Source organism: Zonotrichia leucophrys, chromosome 3, assembly GCF_028769735.1.
Source record: "Zonotrichia leucophrys gambelii isolate GWCS_2022_RI chromosome 3, RI_Zleu_2.0, whole genome shotgun sequence".
In the NCBI taxonomy this organism is placed as follows: Eukaryota; Metazoa; Chordata; class Aves; order Passeriformes; family Passerellidae; genus Zonotrichia; species Zonotrichia leucophrys.
The window spans coordinates 57,306,523-57,329,548 of record NC_088172.1 but is presented as its reverse complement, the minus strand read 5'-3'; positions in this window follow the sequence as shown (position 1 = coordinate 57,329,548).

The following is a 23,026-nucleotide window of genomic DNA, read 5'->3' as shown; positions in this document are numbered from 1 at the left end:
TGGAATTTTTAGCAATAACTGCATTACGGCATTTGACACTGCCTTAAAATGAGTTATCCATTCATCTGATGAGTGTCATACTGACCTGTTTACATATTTCTCACAAAACTATTCTCTCTGATTTGCAACAGCCTAAAATCATGAACTTTTGGACAAAATATCCCAAAGGATGCCAAGTCTTTGACAGGCTGTTTAGCAAAATGGTATTTTCCTTCATATTCTCACTCTCTCATCTACAGTCATACTGTCCCTGTACATATGGCTAGACATTTCCTGTGGGAGAGTGTTTTGCTTGATATGGCATGTCCACAAGCCCTCCCCCCTTTCAACTCTTTGGAATGAAGGAGGGGACACTCAGTCTTTTTCACTGTCGTCCACTCTTTTTTAATCTGGACGCTTAAATCTGTGACATTCATTGTTTTGGGTGAAAATTTTCTTACTTCCCTTTGGAGTTATAAAATTCTCTTTGTAGTGTTAGTTTCAGGAGTCTCTTCTGAACAATATCAAATATTCATTTTTATGGACAGTCCATGTACTGAAGTGTGTTTTCACCTACCATCAGAGCAGCTTTCACTGGTGACAAGCAGTGGCTTTCTCGGGCCAAGAATGGCTTTCCCCTGCGTTGCTGTAGCTGTCTCTGTCATGGCACAGTAAAGCTCCACAGTGGCTTCCCCATCACATTATGTAACTGCACTAACTCTGCCACACCCATTCTTACCATGTCAGTTACATAAAACAAGGAGCGTGAAAAACTAAATTATAAGACTCAAACAACATTATGTACACTGCAATTTAAATTTGTTTATTTCAAAAGTGGTTACTTGTCTACTAAAAAAAAAAAAGAAAAGCAGAACATATACACCTTTTCCCTACAATAATTATTTCCCAATGCTGAAATGTCTGAAGAAATAAAATGTAAGTATTACATTTTATTTTAATTTTCTCATGTTCTCAGCTATAGAGGATTGTTGGACTAAAGGACTGACTTAGCTTATTATTTTCCAACTTTGCTACATCAAAGTAAGTGACTAATAGCCAGAATTGACAATAAGCAGATAGTCAAACCTCTGAACTAAACAGAATTAGTTTAAGCTGGCAGTAGAGCACCAAAGAGGACACAGCCTTCTGTGTATCTTATTCAACTAGTATACACTTAAACAAATTGGAAAAAGTTATTGTAAAGCTATAAAGACACTAAAGGCTTGTTCTTTTGACATAGTTTTTCAGTTGTCATTACAGGCAGGGCATGTTCATTTCCTATTTAATTGTGGGTTCAGTTAGAAGCTTTGGTTTCAGATTTCCCCCTTGGTCACTTCGTTCAGTTCCTATGAAGACCAGCAGAAGGGTGTTCACATAGTAAATATTTTTGCAAAACCTCCTTTCCCAATTTCTCTGACTGTCTTAGTGGCATACTTTGGGGCCCTTCTGCTGTTTTTAAGGAGGCCCGAAAGGATGGAATTTGGGAAACACAAAAGCTCTCTGGGATGGCTGAATCAGAAGAGAGTTGAAAACATGGGGAAGGCAAAACTCCTGACTTACTGTAGTGGCAAAGGCCAGAAGGACCCCCAGAGGAAGTAGCCCCCATGTGGATGAGGTGACAGTGCTCTTTGGTGCACAAATCCACTGAAGACCACTGCTTATCCCTTATTTGTTCTTTTTTCCATCCTCCCTGTGCTGGAGTTGGGCATTCAGGGAGTTCTGCTATCTTCAGCACAGTCTTCATATACCAAACCATGGCCAAATTACTCCTTATTGCTCCTTATTGTTCTTCCCTCCTATGCTGGAGCCGGCAGAACCAGAATTCCTTAAAGCCCAAAGTCTGTGGCACAGCCCTGAAACCACAGACCTATTCCAGCTAAATATCTGGCTCATTCCTACTCACCAGATCCTCAGTGTGCCTCTTCCAGCTGGTATGGCAGATTTCACCAGCTCTGTTAACACTTCACAGTGCTTCTGGATGCTCCCAGTTCCAGAACAGAGGAGTGCTGATAAAGAGGAAGATGAGGAGATATTTATAAAATATAAATATGAATGAAATCAAAACTCCTTTGCTTCTCTCAACTATGTTTTAACAAGGATGACTAATAAAGACTCAATGAAAACTTTGTCTAGCATTTGCTGTTGTATTATACTTCTGAAAGAGTAAATCATAACAAGTCTATACAGAATCTGCTATTTACTTCAAAATGCAGGTCAAGCTCAGCAAACCAAGCTGCCATGTGATAAATTTCTCTTTGACACCATATGTTCCAGCTCTTCTTGAAAGAAGTATTTATCAAAAGTGATGACTGTAGGTTAATACCTTGTCAGTCAGGAGTCAGTATGATGCTTTGTGTCAACACACAGGAGACGGGGAGAAAGGAGAAGTTCCTCAGGATGAGAATGGGCATTGTGCGCTTGGACAGAAAGGGAGGTCAGCTTTTTCACTTCTTAGGGGCAATACTGCTCATGCCTCCAGGAAATTATACTCACTACTAAATTAGTTATTCCTGCATTGTAGGGTATTTTGGGAACTGTAGAGCTGCTTTAGCATCTCTTGTAATATTCACTTCCATTTTCTGTGCAGGCAGCAGCATTATTTCTGTCCGCATTCTGCTGTAGCAAACCACATGCTTCTGTAAATTTGCCCTAGACTATACATTCTGGGAAGTGCTTTTCCCTGGATTGTTCCTGGACTCATTGTTTGAAAATTGGATTATTGCTCTTTGCAAGTTTTTTTGATTTGGTGGGTCTTCCTGGATTCACTTGGTAGTGTCTAGAACAGCAGCTCCTCAGTCTAAAATATGGTATATTATTGGCACAACCTAGGGGAAAATACTTCTGCTTCACTCAAGAATTCCAGATTTCAAAATCTGACTTCATCTCATATCAGGAAAAAGCCAAGTATTTTGAAATTTTCAGAAAGAAAAAGAGAAGTAAACATATGGGTTAAAATATTTTAACCGTAGTGTTTGTACTGGAAGTAATTTTAATGTCTTAAATTTGATCAAATTTGTAATTTTTAAACAGAAAACCAATGTTTTATATAAGGAACATGCTTGTGGAATATTTTGAGGCTCTTGGAGCTGCTCTTTCTTATAGGAAGTTTGCATAAAGCAAACATGTGTTTGAAAACATTTTATTTTGTATTATGAAATATGTCTGTTAAGTTGCATTCTCTTTGTTTGTTCACTAGACCTCCTATGAACTATCAGAAAAATGGAAAGAATTGTAAGGATTTTTTTTCTGGAAGCTTGAACAGAAAATGTGAAGCAGAACCTCAGATGAAGCAAAAGCTTTATTGAAATCTGCTCTCAGAATTACAGTAGTCCCTGATCAGTGTTTTAAACTTTGTGCATCTGGAATAGCAGGAATGCATCATTTCTGCAGCATTCAGTTGGATAGTTCTGTATGTGTGAGCATGTGCCCTCTAATCACGAGCACAAAGCTTAAAAGTGTAACTTTGACTTCTGTATGGGCAACCTGTGTGGTGCAGGCAGAGCATCTAAGTTATATTGTGATCAATATTGCAAATAGTCAGAAGTTTAAGCTTAAATATTCAGGATTTACTTTTTAAAATTTCCAATGAGCCAATTAAAGCCACAGCTAAAATATTATTTTACATCTGAAAGTAAAAAATTTCACTGCACAACACAGTAAGTATGCAGCGAGTCAAGGTGCCTCTACTAAAAGCCTAGAGGAAATGAAGACATATAAGGTATTTTGATTCCTAGAAATACAGACCCTTTAAAAATATATGTACAACTTTTGGAAGCCCTAAAAATATGTAGTATGCACTTTCTTAGTGCTACTTTTTCCTATTATCTGAATTTAAAGCTGCCTTTCATCAAACCTAGAGTTCACCTCTCCTGGCTGCCTGCAGTAACATCTTTGTAGGGTTGTGTGTGGTGTGTGTGCTTAAGAAAACAACATTAGGCTGTGCTATCTGATCTTAACATGCTGTACTGTTGTGGTGAATTTCTTAATGCACCAGGGTGTCCATCAGGCCCCAGATACAACCACAAAGCCAAGTCAGTGACGCAAATCAGCAGCTGATATAAACAAGTTGACACAAACCAGAAACTAAGCTAGCAGCAAACCTCCAGAGATGCTTCTTTCTTCCCTTCTCTTCTTTTTTTTTTCCCTGCTGTTTTTTCTGAGGGTTTTTTTAGTGAAGTGAAACATTTCTCAGCAATTGAAATCCTTTTGCATTTGTCTCCAACCTCACAACTAACCTAAATTTGGCTCTGTAATGTGCAAGTTTATGAGAAAGAATGTGATGCAGCCTGCTTGTAATTAGTTTATAGACAGACTGTGTGTCCTAGACTTAGCATGTTTGATGATTTTTAAAAGCATCCCAATGACATCTTTTCCAATTTGCATGCCACTTAGTAATTCATAAGAATACTCACAGAAAAGACCATAGTGCTTTAAGTCCTATAAATTTTTCTTCATCTTCTTGCTATAAGTTATTAAGAGTGCAAAATCCCATTCTTTATAGTTAGAAATATCTCTCTCAGATTCTTTCTTTCTAAACTGTATCCTTCTTTTAAGATTACATTTAGCACTTTATTGTTACTATTTACGTCTCACTTCTAAGCACAAGCATCATCTCATCTGGATTTACACCAGGCATGCTTTGCCACTGCAGCTGTATTTACTGCAGCTATGTGTCAGTAGCATTATGTGTGAATACAGCTTTGAGTAGCAGAAGTGCTTTTGTTCACTGAGGTACCTTGTCCTGCTTTCCTCCTCCATCCAGGCAAGCAGGGTCTGCCAGCCCAGGTACAGGTTTGTCTGTGCAACTGCTGCTGCAGCCAGGCTCTGCAGCGCTGCAAACCCCTCAGCTGGCAGACACAGCCAAGCTGGCAGGAGCACCAGGGGACTGTGGTCAGAACTATCCACCTCCTCGCTTTTCCCAGAATAATTACTGTTTATTCTGCTGGGTGGTTTTATAAAGTCATTTAGCTGTCTGATTCTGTATCAATAAATCATTATTAGATGTGATTATAATACTATTTTCCACCATTTTGTGACTTGCACTAGGTAAATTCCCTCCTTCAGTTTTATTTTACACATGTTTTTCTGAATGTGCAATACTCTGAATTTATTTTATTCATCTTCAAGTTCAGGTTTCTCTTAAAGGGTATGGGACAAACAAAACAGAGGACGCAACCTAATTCTAAAGGCTGACAGTATTTAAAGTCATGGCAGCATGAGATGTATCAGAATTCCCCAATTTATTTCTGACTTACAGTCTAGTTTTACATGACATCAGTTTAATTGATTAGCCTTTTTGTTTCAAACTAGAATAATTGTATTTACAAAGCTTAAAGACTGTACATATATTAAATAGGTAGCATTAATTACCAAAAAGTTCTTTTCACAAATGAAAATGATGTCTGTTAACATATAAATTGCAGTGGAAAATGATGCTTGTCTCCTGCTAGGGAAATGCATATATGAACTTGCTAATGTGTCTCATCATGATCTGTTCCCATTAAAGGGCTAATAAATAGGATGTAAAAGGTCTGTTTCTCAGAGCTTCTGTATCATGTATCCAGGCCTGCTGGAAAATACGAGAAAAGTTGTCAGTCAGGCCTCCTGGAAGTGAATGTCTTCTTTTTCATAGTCCAGACAATACTGTAACAGGAAATTGCTTCCATGTGTGGCACACACATGTAAGGAAAAGCAGGACGTTTTTTGTATCTATTAATAGAGAGATGTCATCTCCTGGATCTTACAATTTACTGAAGAGTTCCCAAGGTTAGTTAGGAAATGCTGGCTGTTGTTGCAATTATGACTTTTTGCAAAATTGCTTTTAATGCTTTCCCATAAAATTTAGGCTTCTGAGAGAAAGTGGGTTGATATACAAAAGATAAGGAAACAGCAGTTCATATGTCTTTTTTCTTATGACTTGTATCCATTAAATAAATTATAAATAATAGTGCCCGCAATTTTTTCTCTTCTGTCATTATTGTCCCTTGATCACAATGTAATACAGAAGATGATGACAAATAGGTATCTTTAGAGGCAAAAGTGAAGACTGATATTTTTTTCCTTTCCCATCCAACTTTTTTTGGGTTTATTACCTGTTTTAAAAAGATCCCCAACAAAAAGAAAAAAAAAAAAGACAAGAAGCTAAAACTTGAAGGCACTATCATTAGCTCTGTTCAGTTTTGGGAAAGGGTTGCAGGGGCTAAAATTCAGGTCTACAGATTATGTATTTAAATTCCAAAATCTACTCTTTTCTACTTAAGCACTTATTTTGCCTACTGCTCAGTTCATTGTGGGATTTGTAATACACAGTATAGTACCACCTATTTATTTAATAAAATAATAACATTATCCTTACTCTGTTGTTGCTTTAGCTCTGGATTTTACATTTTATCTCTTCTAAGAAGTGCTCTTGCAGTTTCAGGGGAAGAGTGAATCAAGAATGTTCTCATGTGTGTGGACTCAGCTGGATGCTGTCAGGCTCCTTTGCCAGAGACAGTGCAGGATCATTGAGCTTCAGTCCCTCAGATGCAGATGGGAGGACATTGAAACTGTGGCTGGGTATAAGCATGGTCAGACTAGAAACTACAGAGACAAAGAGGAGTGGCCAAATCATGTCCTTAAAGAAAGGACTGAGAGGGAGTCTCCTCTTGAGCTGCAGTTGTTGCAGCTGTGACCACGTTAATTCAATGGGGCAATGACAGCAGCAGAGCAGTTCTCCTAGACAAGGCTCTCACCAAGCAGCCCCAGCACAGTGTGCATTAATGGGTGCTGGTAGCCCTGCAATGTGGGTGCTCAGCCCCATTCTGCATGGTCCTCATCTCCCCCTCTTGCAGCTGAAGGAGAGAGAGGTCGTGTTGCAGCGGTCTAACAGTGGTGACAGGGTGGGTATGGAGCTGAGGGCAGTCACCCTGCCTCCTCTGTGCTCAGTTTTGCCTACGGTGATGAAAAAGCTTGAATTGTCCTGGCTTACAACAATGAGATAGCCACATCCTTCATGAAGTCAGTCTTCTCCAGAAGCTCTGCTGGGGACAGTGGTTTGAATGTGGAAATCCCCCAGAAAGGAAGACAAAGAAACGATGGCCTAATGCAGAGTCCTAAAAACTGAACTGCTGGCAGGCTACAGTGGATGGGTGGAGGGGCAGCTAAAAACTTTTATCTAGGCCGTCTTTTGACAGCTGCCCCCAGCGCAGCGTGTTTTCTCACTAGGGAGCACACCTCCAAATGCAATACTCAGCCAGCAGGATGCCAGCTACTCCCTGTGAGAGCTGCTGAGCCAAGAGGGCACCTGCAAGCAGCTGTGTGAGTAGGAGGAAGGGCTGCAGAGGGTGCTGTGCTCGGGGCCACAATTGCAGAAACCTGTCACACCCTGTGTTGGCTTATCCAGGGAAGCTCTCAGGCAGGAAGCTTAGGAAAGGCAGAAAAACAGAGATAATATTTTTATTGTAATAGGGACTGTGGAGTCAGCCAGGAAAGAGGAAAGTATGCTGCATGGAAGGCAGATCCCATGATACGGGGGAGAAACTCTTGGCGGTATTACGGATGGGTTTGGACTGGATTTCTTGTCTCCCAAGAGTCCTATGATCTCACCTGAAAAAATGCCCAGTATCAATCTAAAAACCATCTAGAACAAGGAAGAACATGCACAAAATGGCTTGGCCTCCCATGTTCTCGCAGGATGAATCCTAACAGCAGAGTCCCCAGAGGCTGACGGAGGACATGTATCCTGTCAGCCCCTGCCTGGAAGTCTGGCCTGGGGGACATGCAGAAAATCTAAGTACAGGAAATATTCTAGAGCAGGCAAGGGAAGCCAGACAGCAGTTCCACAGCCTGCAGGGATCAGGGGAATATCGACAGCATGCTGCCCTAATGTGACTGTGTCTAATACAGTCTGAGCAGTCTGCAGCTGAAAGGACCTTATCAGCACTGCCTGACAGGATTTGTTACAGGCTGGGATGCCGTCTTGCACCAGGGACATTATTCACATGACAAATGATGCTGTTCAAATGACAGTCTGTAACACTGTTATGAAAAGGTCTTTAGAGTCGTATTTTTGTGCAGGACTAGTATAAAGTGACAGAAAAAAGTTACATTGTAAAATCCTGCATGCTTGTGGAGTGGAAACAATGTCAAATGCGAGCATGAGCAGGAGAAAAAATGAAGGAAATGGACCAGTAGGAGAGTACAGAATAGAGAAAGGTGCTGCATAGGAGCTTAGAAAAAGTGGAATATTTCTGAAGTCTAATTTGGAAGCATCATCCAGGTTCCATGTTTTTCTAAATCTGGTCAAATCCATCTGAAGCAGTGGACCTTTAAAACTCTGAGGCAGTAGTATTCAGATTATTTTTGTAATCTATGCTAACTCATACTCATTAGTATTTCTGGAGAATACAAATTGTCATAGAACATGTTGTATTAATATGTCTTGTTCAAAAAACCAAGCTAAAAACCAAATTCAGTAAAATTAAAATCATTAAATAATGATTCATTGAAATTTAACATGGAAACTCATTAGATTTAAGACATTTTAGATAAAATTGGTAAGTGAGATAGTTACATATTTGTATATCTTCTCTCAGAATATAAACTCCAGAGTATACTAATGGCATTTTAAGGTAGTACATTTTAAATAAATTTAAAAATAGTAACAGGTTTGAAATTTACTATATAGGATGGGTTTCCACAAGGCAAAATAGTCTAGAATTAATAAGGATTCACAGTAGCATGCATACTAAGAATACAAAACACTTTCTAAATGAGATTTAGAAAGTTAAGAAAATCAAGTTTTGCACTTTTCTATAATCTTTTGTTCCGAATCTGCAGCAGATCAGCTGAGTGCTACTGAAAGTAGAATAGTAATCACAGCTCCTACTCTGACCACCTCTTCTGATTTGGTAAGTAGTTCCTATGTTCTGTGTTCTTCCTCCAAAACCTCTTTAGGACTGAAAATCTTTGTATCAAAGTATTTGAACATCTGTCATGATTACAAAGCTCTTAAGAATTTTAGGAGCTTCCTTTGAAGATGTATTGATCTGGTAGTGCTGTCCATCTCGAGTGGTTCTTTCAGTGGGATGAGGATAGAAGTTTTGCCTGTACTTGTGCTCCACTGAAGCTCTCCACAGACTGTGTTAGCTTCTTTTGTCAGTGACTAAGCCCAGCTTAGTCTTTTCTTCAAAGATACATAACTCTCTGAAGACCTAGTCTAGCTACTTTTATGAGAGTTTTCATCTTCATGCTTTACAGTCATAGAAAATGGTTTTTCTAAGCTATCCATACCAAGTCCAGTCTCTAGTATGGGTGCCATCAAGAAGCCATGGGAAGATGCAGCCCTGTAGGAAAATAGCAAAGTTATCTATAGGATTACATGGGTAGGAAACCTGTAGGGTTGTTTTGTTGGTTAGGTTTTTGTTGGGCTTTTTTTATTATTATTTTTTTAATGTCAGTCTATAATTGTATTTAAAATATTCTCTTTTTTTTTTTTTTTTTTTTTTTTTTAAATTATGGGTAAGAATAATCAGCTTACCAGAGCCATCCTGGAGTTTTAAAAGAGCTAGGTATTAAAACAGTGAAATAAGAATGGTGTGTAACATGCCACTGGGAGCAGTTACCCTATCTGAGGAGGTTAAGGAGGAAAATATGACAGCACACTTAAAAAAGTCCTTGAGTGCTCTGGCAACTGACAGACTCTGTCTTCATTACCAGCATTACCACTCAAATCTTTATAAATCATAATAATGAATGGAGCTAATACTCAACACCAAAACCCTTTTGTAGGGGGAAGCCACTCCTGCCCATGTTTTAGCTTCTTAGAAAGAGCCAATAGCAGGTAAATGGTGGTGGTCTAATGAGTCAAGCATACTTGTATTTAAAAATAAGTGTTCACAAAATCCTTCGCAATGGTTTGCAAAAAGGCAAAACTTCTGCAAAATAGATCCTTTCAAGCATAATGGTCAAAATATGAGTAAGTTTTCATGGTGTTGAGAGATTTCCATTGGAGTCTCACAAGAGTTTGTGCTGGAAAACTGTCCAGCTAGTCATAAGGAGACCCAAAAAAGCAGAGGAACAAGGATATGAAGAAATTTTCCAATAATCAAAAATCGTTCAGGATGGCCAGAACTAGGGCTAGTTGCCAGAGGACTTTGTGATCCTTAGCAGTCGGTAAAAAGACTACTCATGAGTCTTAATATCTGTAATGTACGAGGGTGGGGGGAAACCTCAATTATGTTTGCAAAGCAATCAATTGTTAGTGAGCATAATTTGAAGAAAAGACATCTTGGAGTCCTTGGGCAGGCCTCTGAAAACATCAGCTCACATATTAGTAGCCAAAGCCAAGAAAAGAATGAGGAAAGCAGCGGAGAATAAAATAAACAGAGTCATTACACCACTAAATAAATCCAGGATATGCTCACATCTTGAACATTACTTGCAGTCACAGTTACTGCATTTCAGAAAGTAGATATTAGGATGTAAAGTACAAAAGTAAGGGGTATGAAGCATGGTAAGGAGTATGGAACACAGGGAGTTAATAGGCTAGGAGAGATCCCTTTGGTGTGGAAAAAGACCAGAGGTGAGCTGAGAGGAAAAAGCATAATAAAATCACAGAGAAGGGGTGTAAGGAATCGTTATGCACTTTGTAACACAGGAACTCTGAAAGCAAAACAAAGGAAGCACTCTTTCACACAATGCATAGTTAAGTTGTTGGATTCATCGCCACAAGATTCTGAGGCCAAAAATATTATTGTTTTCAAAATGAAATTTAAGATTTATATTGCCAGTAAACATAATGACCCAAATACGCCTTCTGTCTCAGAAGGTCCCTTACTAGATTGCCAAAATCCTTTCTAGAGAAAGGATCACTCTGTTTGTCTTTTTTATACTCTAAGCAACTGCTGTTGGCTGTTGCCAGCATTACTTTTGGCACCCGCGTAGCCACTCTGCTCATGAATTCTCTTGTTGTTAATTGAAGTTGAATACCTTTTGAGTTTTGAAACTTTTAATCAAGGATTTGAAAACTGGAGTTCACAGAGGCCAGGCTTTTGTATACTTACTGGTAAAATTTGAAGGATTCTGCTTATCAGAAAAGGTACGAAAAGGCATCTCTGAAAAATCTAGTCCCTCAAGCTATTGCAAAGACAGGAACCCTTCTTTTAAAATGTTTATTTTTATGTATTTCTTAAAGCATATTTTCAGTATCTGTGTATAGACCTGGAAATATTTCCATTCAATGTTAATAGTTAAAGCTTATTTTAGCCATGCCAGATAAGTAGTATTTTTTCCCTAGGTATTTATGAATGTCTTCGAATGACAAAGCTACTGAATTCTGCTAGGATATTTGTGTCCCACAATTTCAAAAAAGTCTTCAGCCTGAGCTGGGTTTCTGCAATAATCCCCATTTGAGCTGGGGATCTGCAGAGAACAGGAACTCTCATGAGACTGCTGGTATTTCCTGTTTCTCATCAGAGCAGAAATACAGTAGCAGAGGAAGAGCTCTTCTCTTAGCACTGTATTTGAGCTTCTGCCTGAATCTAGGAAGCGCCACAGTGCATAAAACTGAAAGAAAACAAACAAGAAAATTTAGTGTAACCTTTTCAAACCCCAGAAAACATTCCTATTTGGCTTTTGTTTGGACAGCAGTGGTTCAGCCCTCCCTACTCTTTTGTTCAGAACTAAAAATTAGTGTTGCTGAAGTTTATGTTTCTGAAGTTAGCTATGTACTTTTTGTACATATGTTGCCTATAAAGCTCTGACAGAAGTATTTTATGTTGTAAAGACAGAGGTACTGTACAGTGGCACTCAACAAACTAAACACAGTATAAATCTTGTATGATTAAAAATATTTATCTAAAGATATCACCTAATAAGTTATGCATTAAATTAAAATAGGGTGTAATTGATTTCCATGATAGCTGTCTAGCCATGTTTTTATAAGATGTGCAGTTATGGATATAAATGGATATATGTGTAGATTTTAAACCCAGAAGGTCAGACATCAATTTCAGGCAGTTTGAGAGTAGACAAGTTTGAACAAGCACAGAAGGTTTCTGTTGACATAAAGGATTATAGTATCATAGAATGACTAAATTACATTTGAGTTCTTCCAGAACATACACATTTTAAATTACAATGATTTTTAAAATTCACATTAAAGTAATTGTAAAATTCTGGGGCTTTTTATAGTTGTTTCTTTTTATGGTATGTTTCTGTGTATAGATTATATTTTTATAATAAAATACAATAAACGATAACTTTTTCTAGAAAAAATAATGCTGAGGAGTAGGTTGGTTTGTCTTTTTATATTTCAAATGTATTCCAGCTGCATCAGGCTTCAGTTGTTATTTTCACCTTGCTGACCACGTGATTTAGCTGTGGTGAATGTGTGCGTAAGTGAGGTTTGTCTTGTGGGTTTCCTGCAGATACTGGGGAGCTACAGATTGTGCAAAGGTAGCAAGACAGTTTATTATTCCGGATGTAAAGAGATGTAGAAGGTTTCTGAATTTTTTTAAAAAAATATCCTTCTTTTGGTATATTAGAGGAAAACCTACTGTGAGAGCCCAAAATACAGCACCTAATTATCCTATCTGTGGTGTGTTGCTATGCTTTAAAGCCATTTCCTGTGAGTAAATCAGTAACAGAGGCAAATTTCTACTGCTACTGCTAAGCTGAGACATTTTAGAAACTCTACTCAAGATCTTTTCTTTAAAAAACCGTAAATAATATATATATTGTCAGATTCTGAATTTTCTTTTTCACTAGTTTTACAAGACTGGAAAAAATTTTCCTCTTGCAGTTAATACTGGAAAGACTTTTAAATTTGGGTGAAACATATTATTCTTAATTAAAATTCAGATAGCAAAATTTTGCTATACTGTGCAGTTACTTTTGTTCACCTCAATGATAAAATTTCTTTGGCTTGAAGAATGTAATTCAGTTTAGTAATTACAGGAAATGACTAGTGAATCTAGAGAAGATGAAGGTTCTTTACCGTCTGGAGGTGCCCTCCCATGCTTTCTGCTGATTCTCAGATGAATTCAGAATCTGCTCTGGCCAAAGTTAGATCCATCTGTTACTTTATCACTTTTCAGTCCATTTCTCTTGGTGAATTCAGAACACTGAGTTGGTGTCATATCTCCCTCTGCAGTGTGTCTGGCAATGCAAAAACCAATTTTTTTTGGTTTTGCATTGTCAGAAACAAAATTCAAAATCAAAATTCAAAACCTGCACCAGTTTAAGAATGTGATTGCCTAAAATCAAGAGGCAGGTGCCTGAAACTAGCAAAGGGGTTGGAATGCTGGAAAAAGAACTGCTGAGAATAGACAGCATTTTATCTTTTTTAATGTCTCCCCTTTCTGGAGCCCAGACATAATCTGCTCTGGGATTTCAGAAGGATCTCCTGCTTCTCTGCAGGTCCCCTCTCTGAGTTGTGGTAGCAACTTTGCTACCACATTTGTAGAGACCCCAGTGCCCCAGGAGAGTTTCATGAATGCTTTGAGAATATCAGCCAGACTGGTTGCCTCGCATATTTTTGCAGAAATAGACGTCTTCTGGATCCTGAAATTGATCTAGGCATCAAATTATCCAGTTCACTGTGACTCGGAAAACTCTCATCATCCTTAGAAAAATGGGGAGGATTCTAAGGGAAAGTAAGAAGAGTGGAGCGTGCCTGGGTTCGAGAATCAGAGTTAAATGCATAATCACCATCTAAATCCTAGGTCCATGCTAGGGACCTAAGTTATCTGTTGCATCTGACCCACAGAGCCATTTTTGCTTGCTGCTTTGCTTTCTTTTTTCTTCAGTCTGTTCTGCTATATGTTTGTTTCTTCCATTTATGATGGATTACTGCAAGGATTTAAAAAATCCTCAGATCGGCATGCATGTGCATGCATGTTAAGTCATTGTATGCTCCTGCAGAACTTCTTTACACTGGACTGTATAGATTTTACTTCATCAGTTCAAATTTATTAGAGAGAATACATGTGTTGTAGCTTAAACTGTTTTATCAATGTATCATGAGTGTACTGCTGGACAGTATTTTCACTCCTAGTGATTTTAAGATGGCTTCATTTGTTGCAACATGATAGGAATGTGAGGCTTTTAGAGGGGGAATTCCCAGCAGATTGGAGCCATATGAAATCATAACCAGATATTTAACCAAACTAATGTTTAAAACTCTGTTAGTTTTTTCATGTGACTCCAGGTGCTCAAAACCAGATAATATGTTGCTGCTTACCTGGCAATCCTTTGTAGGCTTTTAGATCTAAACTCAGCAGTGCTGCCTTTGGTGTCTTCTTTAAAGGGCACGATATAACCTCTTTTAGCAAAGTGTCTCAGTGGTGGTGCAGAAGGAAGATGCAACAGGTAGGACACATGCAAGGACAATCTGTATTAATCACTATGTGATTAAGGATTTCTTTTTACTAATCCCTTAGATTGCGGTTCCTTTATTCAAAGTTTGTCAATAAAAATGGTACTTGTAAATATCAGCCTTTGCAGAAAATTCTCTTTGCCCTCAGTTAAGCTTGATTCTTATTGTTCTTAATTACTCTCAAGACATCACTGCATGAAATTTTCAGAAGGAATAAAGTTTTCATTTACGAATTAGAAAAATTTTTCTCATCCCCCCCCACCATCCCTGCAACAACTAAAATTCTCCCCCAATATTTTTAAACCAGTTCTAAGGGCTGTGCAGGCATGAGCCTTGGAAGAGACTTTTAGCCAGTGCAGGGTATGGCAGAAGGTTGTTTGTTTTGCCATGTCAGCAGAACACTGATTATTCAGTGGAGTCCAAAAAAGGGTCTGCTTTGTAAATGGAAGTACAACTCCCTGAGCTCTGTGTTCCCACCAGTCCCATGGTGAGCATTTGTATTTCCTGAAGTGGGAGAGAAATGAGATTCTTTTGTGAAAAATTATGCCATAACCTATGGGAAAATTAAAACTTCCTAGTTTGTTTTATTCTCTCTGATCATGTTTTCTGTTCCTGGCTAGACCTAGGAGTGCAAATAGGTGAAAAAAACCAGAAACAAAAGATTCCAGGAGTAAAACACTGGATTGTCGAAGGCAGAAGGAAGGAGAGCTGAGCTGAGATATGAGGTGAGATAGTGCTCCAAGTGGAGGTAGGGGTGTTTGCCCATTTATGTGTTTATGTAGAGAGGGGATAGGGGAAAAAGACCAAAGCAGAAAGGGGAATAAGAATACCAAAAAGGTAAAAATCACAAGGTAAGTGATATTTTTAGTATTCTTAGAAGGCTTTTCTCACAGATTATCAGTTTGTAGCAGAAGCAAAATCTTGGTAATATCAGCAAGCTGTACCCACACCCAGCTCATCCACCTCTTGAGACTGGGATTGAATAGAAGGATTTCCTGGAATGAAATGTGGAGAAATGTTGACCAAAACATTAATAAATGAGTGCCATGTAGTTATCAAACATACATCAGTTGTCAAAATCATCATGCACCCTGTAAACTAATTAAAATGGTTAGTGTACATTTTCATTCTTTTTATGGTAAGAGAAGAAACAGTAATACAATGAAAGGAAGATGTGCCAGAGTAAGGTCTAGAGTTCAAGCAAAATACTTGAGTGTAGTCTGTTAGCCTCAGCTTATCTGCAGTAGTCCTAAAGATAGTTCTAAATCAACAAGTCTGCTCCCAATGGGATGAAAAAAACAAAAGAGAGAGAAAGGGGGAGCGCCTAGCACGGAGCAGAGATATGGAAGATCTGATTTTTGTTCCTCTCTCACCTGTCAGCTTTTGGTAGACAATAATGATGGAGAAGTAAAAAGGTTTTCCCACATTCCCTGCTTATGTTCTTGTCACATTTACTTGGCATCTTCTCTACCTTTCACACTGGTGTCTACCACATCCACGCAGCTGTTACAGTGGCCAGCAAGTGTGAGCTGCTCTGGCCCTGCTCGGCTGCAGGGATGGGTGCAGCCCCTCAAGCAGCCTTGCTCCAGGCTGACCAGGGGCTCTCTTGGCCTCCCACAATAGGCACCTTGCAGGAGAGACCCTACAACAACGTGGTGTCATCCCTGTGAAATGCAGAGAGGCAGCGGGGCACAGCATGGCACGGATCCGTCCACACCTAGAACTGGGAGCCAAGGTCCTCATGAACGGATGGCATAAACCTGATTTCCCTACTTTTGGACATGATCCCTGAAATAACACTGAGTTTTCTCAGCTGTTCATGCTAAAAAAATGTGCAAGGCAGGCCTGTAAATGATCATGAACCCAGAGCTTTACTTGTGAGCAGCATAGATGTCGCCATATGGCCCAGCAGAACAAGGGTAAGTACGCAGAATTACTTTCTATCTACTAAATAATAATATTTCTCTCTGTACACACATTTCTATTTTTTTCTTTTCAGGGGATAATGCAATGAATTCTGTATTCTACATTGTAATATTGCTCTTTAGATATTTATTAAAAAAATTTTAAACTTCTAACGTTCCAGGAAAGAGTTACTTCATTATTAGAGTTACTAGCTGTTGCTGCACAGCTTGGCCTGTTTCCACATAAATAGGAAAATAACTTTACCAGATGCTGAGGAGTCTTTTGCACAGTGGGAGCAAGTCTATCTGAAATACTGGAACAACATGAAGAATGATGCCATCAAAAAGTGCTTCCTTAGGAAAACACTGAGACTCTTCCTCAGGGTTCAAAATGTAAATGCATATTTTTCCACTTCAGTGCTATGAAAGAAATGCTCTGTTCAAACAAGGTGATGGTAACATTTAAAGGTACAGATACCAAGTAGTTAAATATGAACTAAATTATTTTTGCTAGTCCTGACTATGGAAGGTCACACCTTCCTTCTCTGCTTTTTTCCCTTTACATCCTCAATTTTTCAGAGCAAAAGTATCTTCCTGTAACTTCTTTCTGGAAGAGGTCAAATGGCAACAACAGTACCACTCTTGGTACAGAAAAATTTTCAAAATATATACGAAGGAATATGGCATTCAGAGGATGAAATCTTCAGTTGTCAATCAGTTGTATTTTATGACCCCATTTAAATAAATGGATGATAATAGCTATGGAATATGAAAAAAATTGGCACACTTTGTGCAATTAATAGCTTATTCTGGCTAGTAATTTTTGATAATAAATTTAAATTAAAAGTGGTACATTGGGCCTTTTAAATATTGTCTCTGCAAAGGAGACTTTTGTTTTTAATCTCCTCTTACCATCATTTTGAAACAGTTTTTGTTCACACATTTCCTTGCTCTCATACCAAAACTCAGTCTGGGTTTTAATACTTATGTAAAAAAATCTTTCATGTTAGTCTGTAAGATGATGATTAAATTATCAAAAACTGATCTGCAGAATACCACAGAATTTTGTGACAATCTGAATGGAATCATATAAGTGAATGTCAAAATTTTATTTTCTAGGATTGAAGGACTGCTAACAGAAGTAGTAATAATGAGCAAAGCACTGAAGGTTTCCTACAGTGGGATAACTGGGAAAAAAGAGGAACAGAAAGACAGTCATGCTGGATTCACATTGCATGGATTCGTGACTTCTCTAGGTTACCTGAAGTGGTATCTGAACATCTCTTCCAAGGTTGCCAGTCTCTGGGCAGAGTGACATTGCTATTCTGAGGCTGTCCTAAGCACATGTGTGAGTGGTATGCCAGTATGTCAAGCCTGGCTTCTTGAGATAATTGGAGTCAGCTTGGAAAAAAAACTGTCAGTGGAAAAGGAAGTTATTCTAAAACACATATTAAGTGCCACTACTATTTAATACACACATAATTAGAAGTCCTATAAATAGACATGTTAGTCTTCTGGTTGCTTCAGCTGTAGCAGAAACATTTACAGTGAATGATTGTGTAAGTCCCTCCTTGCCCAGCCATATGATAAAGGAGAAGCTTGGACATGACCTATTCATTAGCATGCTGACATTTGTATCACGAGGTTGGAGTAATGTGAGATAGATGATACCTTACGTAATGAACGCCTGAAAACCTTTTTAGAAAGGTTGGCTTATTTATGATGGAGAACCCGAGGCTGGGCCCACTGGGGAATTTGAGCAGGGATCCTGAATATGTTCCCCAATCCTCTTGCAGAAAGAACCTCAGGAAGAGCGTTGGAAGATGAGAGCAGGATATCTTTAGAAGATTAATTACTGAATGTGGAAAAGGAGTCTTAAAGAGTATCAGTTCTTCACCCCTCTGAAAAGTATTTCCCATGACCACCAAGATTAATCATAAGCTATAGTTCCTCTGTGTTCTGTCAACTGAAGTCTTGGAGCTTTAATTGTAGGCTGCATTACTAGAAAATAGATTACTTTGATTGTTTGACAGATTCCTAGTAAAAACAGCATAAAAATTATAATCAACAAAATTTTGGAGATATCATGAAACAGAACCCCCTTCTGTTTCACTGTAAAAGTTTTATGGGATTTTTATTTTTCTATCTTGTATTAACCAATTTTCCTTTCAATTTTTTAATCCATGGTTTATACTGTGCATAACAGAATGTATTTCTAAATACTTTAGCTGTCTCTAGTCATATACAGTCATAAATACATTAACATCTTAAAACCTGTTTGTTAAAGAATATTTGTTAAATCAAGTTGTTAACAACATAGTCATTAAAAAACACTGCATTGTTTTCTTTCTTCTAATGATCAATAGTTAAATATAGCACAGTTACAACATCAAACATCTGAATAATAAACTAAATTAGTAAACTAAATTATACAAAAACATGGAAACATCTGTCTCCCATTGTATAAAGCATATTTGCTTTGAAAAAAAGATATGAAATCCTAAAGTTGTAGTTTGGGATAGAGTGTATTATTTTTTTGACAGTATGGATCAGTTAATAAAACAACCTGCATATTTTTCTGAGTCAGAATCTTTATTGTTTTCAATTAAATATGATTTTTAAAGTAAATTTGAATCTGAAAATACTGTCCTGTAATTATACTTAGGGCTTATTTGCCTTTGAATTACAGGATTTCCTGCAAAGAAGAAAACAGTATTCTTGAAAAACATTTTTAGTTTTGAGCAACAAGTCTAAACGTTTCCAGCACCTATAGGTCTCAGGTTAAATAATGCCACACATGGAAAATGGTACAAAATGATTCAAGGGATGTATTAGTAGGGAAAGAAGGTCAAGAAAATAAACAGTGAACATGTACCAGGTCCATTTTCGCCCCCTTTCTCATTCCCTAACTGATTAAAAAGTTGGATCTTGAACTGTTCCTACATGTTTTCAAGTTCTTTAAAATCCTACAGTGCTTGTCCTTGAAAATAATCTTTTTCTCGAGTTCGTCTGAAAATTTCATAAACTTCTGAGTATTGAATAGTCAAATTGATGTCTTAAGGCAAGATTAAACTCAAGTTTACAATAGGATTTATCTTATTCTCTTTATAAAAGGATTTAAACTTTAATTAACATGGAGTAGGAATGGGTGTAGAGCAAAGTAATGTCTCTGCAATAATAAGTCACACAAATTCTAGGACAAGGACTAATCCTTGATCTTTTGCTCCAAAATATGGGTTTCTAGCCACCCAGGTAAATGTCACATCTTGGTAAAATGCTGGTTTCCAGAGATCTCTCATGTATTCAGAAGGCTGAAGAAAATCACGTGAAAAAACCCACCAGTTGTGTGCCACTAAAGTTATTTCCAAAAAGAAAACCACTTTAAATTGACAGAATTAGAATTTGAACTTCGAGGTGGAGGTGTCCTGAGGAGAAAAGCTCTGTTTAATTGTTACATATTTGCTTTACACATAATGAGCAAGTAATCGTTCAAGAAATGAAGCTTTGTGGAAAGTTTGAAAGGTTAATAACTGAGTTTCAGCATTTCAAAAGAAGTCAGAGAAAGAGAAAAGAACAGAATCTTAATCTCTGAAACAATAAACCTTTGTGTTACCCAGGAAGTCTCAGTGCCTTCTTGCTAATAGCTTTAACATCTATACCCATGCAAATGTAAAAGCAAGATGAACATAATCTCTTTTCTCAAAGTACTTGAATTTCCACATTATAAAATAACTTTTTATGTGGAAAGAATTAAGAAGCACAGGGGGTTTTATATGTGGGGTTTCTCCTAAATACTCATCAGAGTATCATTTAAGCAGCAAAAGAGTATTTTAATGAGTAGTCTCTCTGGAAATGTGTAAATAAGTTTGGCCTTTATTTTTTAGCGTGCAATTTTCCTTAAATAGTTTTACAAATAAATATTTTGATTGTATTTAGTAAGCTTAGCTTTTTGTAATTAATAGTCTTTGTTAGGAATAATACCATGTCTGAGCTTAGCATGTTAATTTGTTAATACAGACCAAGTTTTAACCCAGAACTGCATTTGTAGGATCTCTAATAAAAGAGATCACATCTGTGATACACCATCCCATATAGAGACAATTGGGCTTTATACATCAGGAGTGAAAAAGAAAGTGCCTTTTTATTTAAATATTTTCATTAGCTGGAGTTCACAGTAGCATCTCAACACTATGAGAACGTGAAGGAAGGAAGATCCTATATGTATTAACTATAGGAGCCTTATCTCACTCTTCCCTATCTTATATCAATGTCCATAATTATGATAAAAGTTTCACATGAGCACCAGGTTGATTGGTACTCAGAGATGAAATGGACTTTATTATCTACACCCACAATGTGGTTTGCACCTGAGTCATCTTGGACTTTCTCTGCTTTTCAAGTAACCCAGCTCTATGTTGTAATCAATAATTTAATTCATAGATTTTATTGTTGTTTTTTTAGTCTCTTCATAGGGAAGAAGTTGCCATCCATTGTTTTAGGCATAGGCTTCTCCCCATCTTGCCATGATCCTCCCTTTTATTGGAACAGGATTTATATTTCATCTGAAGATGAAGCAGAAATTTTATTGATGTGTGATGTATGATGTGTGATGGTTGGCTTGCAGAAAATGTGTTTTGTTTTGTTAATGGCAGCTGCATACAAGGGCAGCATATGACTTCATCCCCTCCACAGTATAAAACAATTTACCAAAACTTAAAGATAGGTTCACTTAACAATTTTGCTTTCAGTTTGAAGGCAAAGCTTTCTCCCCCCTGTTAGCATTAACTTCTAGCATTTTGATACATCTGTATTGCAAATACTTCTGCCAAAAAAGTTTAAGCACAGATTCTCTTAACTTCAGAGAACATCTTTTCCCCTAGTAGAAGTTAGTAATTATGATAAATGGATGTACTTACATGTACTCTCATTTAACAGAAGGGCTTTCTAAATTCACTGTCTTCACATGAGCAATTTACTTATCACTGTCATCTTCAGGTTTATCTAACTGAGGTTTAATCTATTCAATTGTAGGAATAGCTGCAAAACTTATTTCTGAATTTGTAGTGTGGGATTCAGAGATTCTTTTGCTAATAAAGAGCATTTTGCCTTGCAAATTAAGGGCAAATAATCTTGGGGACATAGGCCTCAAATAGATAATTCTAAAGATGAATGTGACTTTGACTTTTGTTAGCAGCTGAATTTCATCTGCACTGAGTATTAAGACTAGCAGTCAGACAATTGAATTCTGAGGGCTTGTCAGATTTAGGAGTGCACCTCTACAGCACAGCGGAGCATAGCACAGAGATACTTCTACTTTCTTACCAATGCCCAGGTTCTGGAACACAGCTCACCACTACCACATTGTTCCAGGACCTCAGCTCTGCCTGACTCTAGGTTATGTGGATGATTTAGATCAGGTTTACACTGGCACTGAAAGGGCTCTATCACATGGTAGAGATACCCTTTTAATCCTTTTGCAATTGCTGTGTCACTGAGCAAACCTTATGTAACACACAGATTCTACTGTCTTGTCCCTTTTAACCTGGAAGGCATCTGACATGTCTCTGGAGGTTGCCTGGGACCTTGACCAAAACTCCCTTGCACTGAACAATTGTACTTAAACACTGAACTGCACTGTGGTTACTGCCTGATAGGATGATAGCAAACACTACTTTAAATAATAGTTTGAATTAAAAAAAATTGTGGTAAGAGTGCCTGGTCTTGCACAAGAAACTTTAAGCATTAACAGTGATCATCACTCCTCATAATGTCCTCCCCGCCTGATGCACTACAGCAATAGTTTTTAAGTTACACAATATTTCCTTTTAAAATATGGATTCCATTTATAGTCCATGGGATTGTCATTGCTACAGTTCATGCTATTGATATTTTTTATACTTTCAATAGGAAATAGGCATCATCAGAAGGAAACCCTGAAGGTTAGCAAAATAATTAATCTGGTAGTATCAGTAACGCTTCCTTTGTTTTAAATCACAGTGTACTGACCACCAAATGCCCTCCCTGCTGGAGGTAAAATTGCTGATTATTGTGTGATATCATCCCAGTGAGGCAGCAGGAAAAAAGGCAGGGTTAACAGAAAGGTGCACGTGGCCAGTGGATGGTTACAAGCCCTAACAGGTGCTGGGCTGTAAGCAGTGGAACAATCTGGCCAGCAGCTGATGTCCTCCTATTTTAAGGTCTCTCAGTGCTGTGGGCTTTTCAGCCAAGTCCTCTTGGCATGGTGTTTCTCAGGCAAGTTGATTGAAAAGTTTTATAGGCTAACAAGGGCCTGAATAGGATTATCATTTACAGGTGACTACAGGCAATGTGATTGATCTGACCGCGTCTCAGTGTCTGAATTAATTAGAGAACTTTTCAACAACTGTTTGCTTTTTTGGTCTGTGAATGCTTTCTTTCTTATATTCTAGAAAGAAAAATATATATATTTGTACGAGACATAATCATGCTGATTCCCCTTTGGAATTTGCTTTTCCTTGTATGCTAGCATCTGCTTGTTTTTCTTAGAACTGGAAAAAAAATATAGAAGGCTAAAACACAGTGAAGCATCTTGCCTTACCCACTGCCTCTCTGTGTCTGCTTGTTCTTCTGACCTGCAGATAAGGTGAAGTTGTGGAAATACTTCAATCTATAGGATAATTACAGTGTTTTAAATATTGCATATGATTGCAGAAGAAATAAAAATATCAGTAGATTCTTAGTGCACAGTAATTGATTTTCCCAGTCATCCAGAGGTGTAAGTACTGTTTGGATGTATGTTTTATTT